Genomic DNA, 8,802 nt, shown 5'->3' on the forward strand with positions numbered 1-8,802 from the left:
AAATGCTCAAAACGACCGATCGGGTCATTACAATAAATGATAGTAATCTTTGTTTATTCCAAAACTGGCACATTTTTTTTTATCTTTTTAGCAATTTCACGTTGGTAACTCATTAATTAAGGAATCCCTCTACATCAATATACTTTTATTACATTTCCTTTTCCCTCTCTCTTTCATAGTTTTTTCTTCTCTTCCATAAATAACACTTACCCAAATATATCAAAGATTTTGAAAAAAGAATAACTAAAAAATAATCCCTTCTTTAACGAGGTTGCACAATGGGAATTTTAGTATTTATTTTCTTGAAGTTTTAAGGTTTCTAATTGTTTGGACATTTAGATCTATAAGTAATGTAACTTAAATTTAGTAAATATTTTATAAAACGTACATTGTATAGCCACATGTTTTTTTATTTAATAATTTTATATTCTATTACATTTGAATATAATAGTTACAGATTCATCGTATCTTTCTAGAATAAATTTAAAGATTTATTATTTTTTAAATATAAATTTGTCATAATAAATTTAAAAATCCTTTATGCCATGATTTTCTCTTCCTTTTCGCTAGTTTCTCTCCCTGCCACAAAATTCAATCTATATATATATATAAAGTTGGGGCAATAGAAGATGAGTTGGCACCTTTCTTTGGTGAAGGATTCTATTTTCTTTTTCTCCTTTTTTTGCCTTTTTCCTCATATATTCTTTTTTATGTGCTAATTTAAAAAAACCAAAAGTCACGTCTTATAAATACTCTTTTATCTCCTCTTCTTTTGTTCTTTCATGAGTTACGTCTTTTCCATTGAAAAATAGTAACGTCTTTTCCTCTTCTTTCCACCTATTTAATTTGTATGGAATGAGAGAGTAAAGCAACGCCAACTCTCTACCACTATGTTACTGCAGAAGGCAGTAATATGAAAGAGAGGATTTGTGCTTTTTCTATTTTTTCTTATAGTAAGTTTCTTGACTGCACGGTGAGATTAAAAAAAATTGCAAAGCAAAATCACGTTTTTTAGGTGGTAATTCTAGCGAATTTTGGAACTATGTTTTGGCGACAAAATATTTTGCATTTACATAACACTCTTATGTTGAGTTTAGGTTGTTTATTTTCTTTTTGTAGTTAATAGAAAATTTGCAGCGAGTACAACATATTGTCATTTTTCATCTATGATAATTGTTTGATTGGTTGCAGATGTATAATATGCAGAATTTGCAAAGCAGGATCGCTTTTATTTTTAGTAGTTATAGCGAATCTGGAACTATATTGTTGGCGACAATAAATTACACTTACATAACATTCTTATGTTGAGTTTAAGTTGCTTACTTTCTCTAGGAGTTAATAGAAAAATTGCAATGAGTATAGAAGAATGCTATTTTTTATCTATGCTAATGGTTTGTTTTGTAGCATATGTATAGTATGCGAAATTGGCTAGATATCCTTCTTACACTCTAATGCTGAACTAGCAATAAAAAATTTGCTTGCATAGGTAAACTTCAATTTTATCGCTCTAACTTCTCTTGGTTATACCATAAGTTTTACTAATATCTAATTTATTTTTTGTTACTTTTTTTAGTATCAATTTTGCCCATTCCAGATACAAGGTGTATATCCGCCAATAACAACATCTAAATTGTTTTAAATTTTGTTTCAAAGATCAAGAGGAGGAGATACAAGGTGTATATCCTCCAATAACAACATTTAAATTGTTTTAAATTTTGTTTCAAAGATCAAGAGGAGGTGATTTTCCTTGTGATTTGTTGGCTAATCAGAAAGTTCTTATCATTGTATAAATTTATGAAAATTTTCCCTTTTCCTCATTTTTCCTATTTATCTGCTTTGAAAAAAAAAAAGATCAATTGTCATGTCTTTTACTCTTTTAATTAGCCTCTCTTTCCTCTTCCAAGAGTCATGCCTTTAATCTCCATCGTAGGTTGTTTACTTTTTCAAAATGTTTGTGGCTTTAGTCACTTTAAGAGTAGGATAATTCTTACACTCTGCCTATTTTTCTTTTTGTTGTTGTTAATCAGAAGGTAATTTCATTCATTATTACGTTGTGCTTATTACCTTTTTGTGATTTTTAAAAAAAAATAAATTGTTTCCATGTGTTGATATTAAAGATGTTCATTGGAAAAGACTAATAATTTTTGACAGGCTTTAAAATTATTGTTTTGGTCATTACTGAGAGTATGACGATTTTATAGTGTGGGTTTGTATTTTTCTTTTGTTTTGTTAATTGGCAGGTAATTTTGATTATTTTTCTTAAATTTATTTATTTTGTGCTTTTATGTTGTTATTGTTTTCAATTTTGATTTTCTTTGTTTTTAATGTGTTGATATTAAAGATGTTCATTGGAAAAGACTAATAATTTTTGACAGACTTTAAAATTATTGTTTTGGTCATTACTGAGAGTATGACGATTTTATAGTGTGGGTTTGTATTTTTCTTTTGTTTTGTTAATTGGCAGGTAATTTTGGTTATTTTTCTTAAATTTATTTATTTTGTGCTTTTATGTTGTTATTCTTTTCAATTTTGATTTTCTTTGTTTTTTTTTGTCAACTAGATGCTCTCAGAGATGGACTCGAGGTTAGCAAATACTATGTGTTATGTTCTTTTTTCAATTTTTCTCCATATTTCTTTTTTGCTTTTTAGAAAGTCTAATAGTCTGTTTGGCCAAGCTTTTAAAATTAGTTTATTTTGAGAAATGCTTTTTCTCAAAAATATCATTTTTGTAAGAAACAGTTTGTGCTTGGCTAATTAATTTTAAAAATACTTCTGATCAGTAATTAGTGTTTGAACAAGTTTTTAAAAAGTGATTCTAAGAGTATTTTTCTTTAAAGTGCTTTCCAGAAAAGTACTTTTGGAGAGAAACTATTTTTTTCTAGCTTCCCTAAAATTGCTTATGCATCTATACAAAAGTATTTTTTTTATTCTAAAAACTTGGTCAAACACTTTAACTTTGAAAAAAAAAAATCGTTTATGCTTATTAACAAGTTAATTCTATTTTTTGTGTATCTATACTGTAAAATTTCATTTCCTTGGTGGAAAAAAATATTTTAAACTAAATGCAGGGATTAATGTTTATACCTTTATTTTAATAATTTACGACAATCTTTTATTTTTTATTTTTCTTCAGTTAAATATATGATTTTTGTATATATATTTGCCAGGTGATATAGCATATTCCGTAAGAATCCAATATATCTTTTTCCTCTTTTTTGTTTTTGGCTTTTCCTTTTTATTTTTTGCCATGTATCATATTTTGAAATGTCAGTATCTGTTGCACCTCTTTGGAAGCATTGTGACCTTTCAAGTCCATAACCTCCTATTTTGTTTGTTCTTTCTTTATTTCCGTATGTTTTTGCATGTTTATATGTTTTAACAGAAAGAAGATGAGGTATACAAAAAATCAGACTATTCAGTTATCATCACATCAGGTAAGATCCGAGACTCTTAAGTCTTAAGGTCTAGGGGTTTTTCATAAAAGTATGTTTCTTTTAATAATATCACAATTAAATGTTGTACTAAGTGTGACTTTTCATGTACTTATCTCTTGAACAGAAGTTCTATTACAGAACAAATGTTGATTTAGGGGCTATGGCTTTCAATTTTCACTGGTTAATACCGTCCCAATATTTTTAACCTCTTTTTTATATAATCTTTTCTTTCTAGCTAATACTTTGTTATTGTGAGGATGCTGTACTTCTTCCTCTTTCTGTCCATGGACACATATGGTCCTACTTTTCTTTCTTTTTTCTATTGAGGCGATAAAGAAATGTCGTTAAATATTTTTTATGTCCTTGCATGTGCTGAATATTATACTTGCTATCACTAAATATATGATAATTTTTGAAGCTACGTTTCGCCTTTGATGGAAATGTTGAAATTGCAAGAAGCGAACATTTTAGAAAATTTTCAGAGAATTGGAAGAAAAAAATTGAAAGAGGTACGTAGGCATGAAGATGAAAATTAAAGTTTCTAATTTGGGAGTAACCGTAAGAGGGAGAGAGTAAAGGGGGTGAAAGAATAGCTGAAGTAACAGTAGGAGAGAGGGACAAGAAGAGGAAAAAGCAAAAGGAATACGTAGGAGACAGCGGTAGTAATGGATTATCCGCAATGGAAGGTTATTTAGATTTTAAAGGATGAAAAATTGAGAGAGGGATCAAGGGAAAAAAAGAAAGAAAAACGAAATTAAATAAAGAAACACGTGAAAAGAAAACGAATACATACAACAAATATATTATTTTAGGGGGCAGAACAGTTTTGTTTTCTTTGTTTTAGTTTCTTTAATTTTATTATCTCATGCTTTTTATAATTTTTATAGAAGAAATTTTAGGAACATTAAATTCTATGCTATTTAATAAAAGAGTGAAATAAAATACTTCTACTTAATATATACTCAAGCTCAAGTATGAAAATTATGTATCAAAACCACATACATATATTATATAAAAAATAAAGATCTTTTTATATTTTTATGATTTTTAGATAAAATATAATAATGAAAGGTCCACTATTTATAGGCTCTAATTCTAATAATATTTGTTTACAATTGCGACTTCATCAATATTTAGAATTAATATTTTTATGTATATACGTGAATTTTTTTCTCATTTTTTTTGGCAAAATTCATATAAAAAAGTTTCTAAATTGACTAATGTACCGCGCGAAGCGCGGAGATATTCCCTAGTAACCAAATAGAATGAAAGGCTTTAAACTTGAAGCATTCATGAGTCATTTTTATACTCTATATATACTAGTAATATTATATAATATTTAAACAACTACAATGTGCTCTAAATATATAATATTTATACAATAAATATGTGATATATTTTATATAATAAAATTTAATATTATGAATATACGTCGTATATATTTATCATATTGAGAAAAAGAATTATATACTATGTATATCCAAATAAATAATATTTTATACTAATAATATTTAATTTGTACTTCATAATATACTAATTAAATAAATAAATATTAATGTGTTATACAAACTATATAATATGTATAATAGGTAAATATTATAAAGATCACTTATTCATCGGAGATCTTTACAGAAATAACATGTTATATTCATTATTTATTTTTTTCTAGTCATATACATAATGTGGTTAGATAGGCGAATATTTGGGTTAAATCTTTTTCTCTTCCTTAGTACAAGCAACAAAGAACTCTGGAGCTTAGAAATGCTTGGTTCTATTGCTCGTATGAGGTGAATGGGGTCAATATGCTAAATTTGCTCAATATATATTTGGACTTAGGGCCTTAGAGGAGTTTGCAAAGGAAGTGCATAAACAACCATTTATAGGAATACTATTAGGGATTAGCCAGTACTTATTTTATTCAAAAAAATTGAACTAAAAATCATGATTTCAGGACAATTCAGGACATTCGTTTCCTACAAAATTAAGAAGAATTAACCCAAATAGCCGCACACCCAACCATTTAAACTAAAAATAACAGTGAAGGTATAATATATTCATAATTTATGTATTATATATATATATATATATATATGTATGTATGTATGTATGTATAATTGTGTATAATTAATATATAATTTATGTATATGGCTAAAAAAGTAAACAATAAATATGACAGGCTAGTTGTGTAAAAACCCCAAAAAGTAAAACTAAAAAACTGAAATTCAAGACATATTAGCTAACTAACAACCCTTCTACGGGCAAATGCACATATAGCCATTTTCAGAAATGCTATTAAGATATTAGTCAGTGTGAGCACGTGATTTTCGCTCAACTTAAAAATACTCCTACAAAATTCAAAAAGAATAGATTTTTCTAATTATGTTAACTTTATAGAATTTTTAGGAATTCCTTGTCAATTGTTGTTTGCGTTTAGTTGCATATTTAATATATTTAAATCATAAGAAAATGCTGCAAAAATATCAAAAATTAATTCATTGCATTTTAGGTTTTTATTTGCATTTTTAGAATTTAAGTTGTTTATTAATTGCATTATTAAACAAAAATCACAAAAATGGTCATTTTCAATATTTAGTTTTTAGTTTTAAAATTAATATTTTTCTTTCTTGAGTTTTAAGTTAATTAATTATTCTAATATTACAAATAGATAATTAATTTAATTCTACAGATTAGATTTGATTTAGGAGTTGGTTTAGGGTTTTAATTAATTTTATAGGATTTTAAAATCAAGGAAAGAGGGGAAAAAAAGAAAAGGAAAGAAAGATGGTCTTTGGTTCCGGATTTGGGCCAAACAATTGTCTAAGCCCAAAATTCCCTAATTCTCCCAAACCAACCCCAGCCCAATCTCCATATCCTTACCCGATCCGGTTCCTCCACACCCAACCGACCCCATTTTCACTACCAAATGATCCCAGCTGTTGATCAATTATGATCTAACGGCTGGGAACTGAATTCCCTTCTCCCTTCTAATTTTCGGAATACCCTCCCCTAACCCTCAAAACTCTTCACAGACCATTCCCTCTCATCTCTCTCACCCATGGTCGTCTCTGCCGCCGGAAATTTCCCCACGACGGCGAACAGTCCCCAAACTTCCCCAAATTAACACCCTATACTCCTCTGTTCATCCTCAATCCAAATATACCTTCAACTTTTCAAAAGAACCACCCAAAATCCTCGAATTTTAGATCTAAAAAGGGCCAGAAACCCTAGCTTCCTCCCCTTCTGATTTTTCGAGTTTCAAAGACCCGTTTTGACTCGAAACTTATGCTAATCGATTATTTTTGGCAAGAACAGTCGATTAGTGCAATTTTCGTATCATTTCGGAGATGTTCAAACACCATGGTTGGCCAAACATTTTGTCAGAAAATTTTCCTTGCTTTGTTTAGGTAATTTTCCGTTTTCTTTTCTATTGCTTCATGAGTTTTAATTTGTTCTTCTTACTTGTTAGCATATTAGGATTTAATGTCATTTGATTCTATGTGTGCATGATTCAATTAATAGTTAATTGCATGATTTAGGATTAATATCTTTTTTTTTTTTATCATTTTCGCTTGGTTTTTTGTTTTGACCGGATCGATACCTAAATCTGGTCAAACTAATTTTTGCTCGCATGCTTTAATTAGGTGCATAATCAGTTAATTACATGTTGAATTAGTTAATTACGTAAAATAGGTTAAAAGTTGAATATTACTTGTTGTGCTGTAATTTTTAATTTATCTGAGTTTTTGTGATAGTTGTTTGTAATTACTTAAATTCAGGTGTCTAAAAGAAATAGGAAAACGAAGAAATCTGTTTTGTTTGGTTGGAAATACATTAAAATGGGGAAAATGTTTAAAGGCTGGGGTAAGAATAGAAAGTTAAAAAGGTTCTGGAAATAAAAGAAGCTTCTAGAAACAAGGACAACTGTCCCAATCTATTAAGAAAAGAGATGGGAGTGAGAGGAAATATCCAAAAATTGGATAGCTGTCCATTTTTTGTTTAGAAAGATGTCTTTTTCCCTAAAATTTAAGGGCTGGCAGATTCCTTTAAATCTCTCTCATTCCCTATCATGAGGACATGCTCACATTCTATTAAAAAAGGGATTCCTCCTCTCGTTCTCGCACGGATTGTACACAAGAAAACCCTCAGAAATACATAGACTCATTCTCTTGATTGCCTTTCTGTTTTCCTTCAAAGCTAGAAATTGAAAGAAAAAAAAAAAGATTTCCAGGCTGATTTTCCCTTCCATTTTATACTGTTCCACTCCATGCTGCTGGGACTTTTGATTTGAGTTTGAAGCTATTTTGTTTTGGTCTTCTGCTGCTGTTCATTGCTAGTTGGGTCTTCAATTTTCACTTTTGCTTTGTCAAGTCCATTGGTTCCTCTACTAGGTATGTAGGACTATTTCCCTGTAACAACTTGTTGAATATGGAATTGATGAATGAACTGTTGACTTCATGGCTATACCTAAGCATGTGTGTTCATTGTGTTTTAGTTATTAGATCCACTTATCCTTGTTGAAAAGTTGTGTGTTTAAGTTAAAATCTAGATTGGAATCATCTTTTCCTTTGAGAAAACTCAAATTGCTGATCCTGTGTTTACTTGACTGTTAATTGGCTCTGCTTTAAGTATAACTCAGAACTGAAATGTTGTCACCTAGTTTAAGATTCCCTCAGTATTGTTTCTGTTAAGTTATTACTTGATTATGGCCTGCAAAGTATCTATGAGGCTCTTTGAAATCATCAGTCTTCAAAGTTCGACCACCAGTTGGCTAAATTTGACGATTGAGAGGCTTCAGGCAGTATTGAAATGCATCAGTTGATAATCTTGCCTTCCTATGAGCATTGAGGAGGAATCTGTAAATCAAATAGAGGCATTTTCATATTTTTCTTTAACTATTAAGTTTGTATGTGATAGGGATAGCCAATGAGATGTATTAACTGATATTCTGTCTTTTGCTACCATCAGTCTATAATTTTGCAAATATCATTTTTGTTGTGGTTGAGTTTGCACTTTCCACAACCCTTTGTTATATGTTCATTTTTTTTAAAGGCAGCAGTATTTACTGATTTCTAAGAATGTATGAAATTGGACTTTGAACTCTAATGTTGCTATCATTGTTTGATTGCTTTTCTATTGTCGCTGGATTTGTGAAAACTGTGATTGATTATGGACTAGTGGGCCATTTATTCCCAGATACTGAACCCAATAGCAAGATAGCTGTAGTTAAAACAAAAGAGTGCACGTGATCTATAAAGTGGGCTTTAGGCTGGCCCAAATGCACTGGCCTGCTCCAACGCTCTCTTTATTGATTAAAGTAGCAGAAGGCCATTTTCAATCTCAACAATAATGTCTAGGCCTTTTAAGCATA

At 29.5% G+C, this 8,802-nt stretch overlaps 1 long non-coding RNA gene across 1 annotated transcript; it reads left to right on the plus strand.

The window, feature by feature from the left end:
• Positions 1-6,450: 6,450 nt before the first annotated feature.
• Positions 6,451-8,465, plus strand: LOC104232228 (uncharacterized). Its single transcript, XR_712297.2, has 2 exons — positions 6,451-6,838; positions 8,178-8,465. It is a non-coding gene; the product is annotated as an uncharacterized lncRNA (long non-coding RNA).
• The last annotated feature ends 337 nt before the right edge of the window (positions 8,466-8,802 follow it).

The sequence above is a fragment of the Nicotiana sylvestris genome, chromosome 11 (genome assembly GCF_000393655.2).
Source record: "Nicotiana sylvestris chromosome 11, ASM39365v2, whole genome shotgun sequence".
NCBI lineage: Eukaryota > Viridiplantae > Streptophyta > Magnoliopsida > Solanales > Solanaceae > Nicotiana > Nicotiana sylvestris.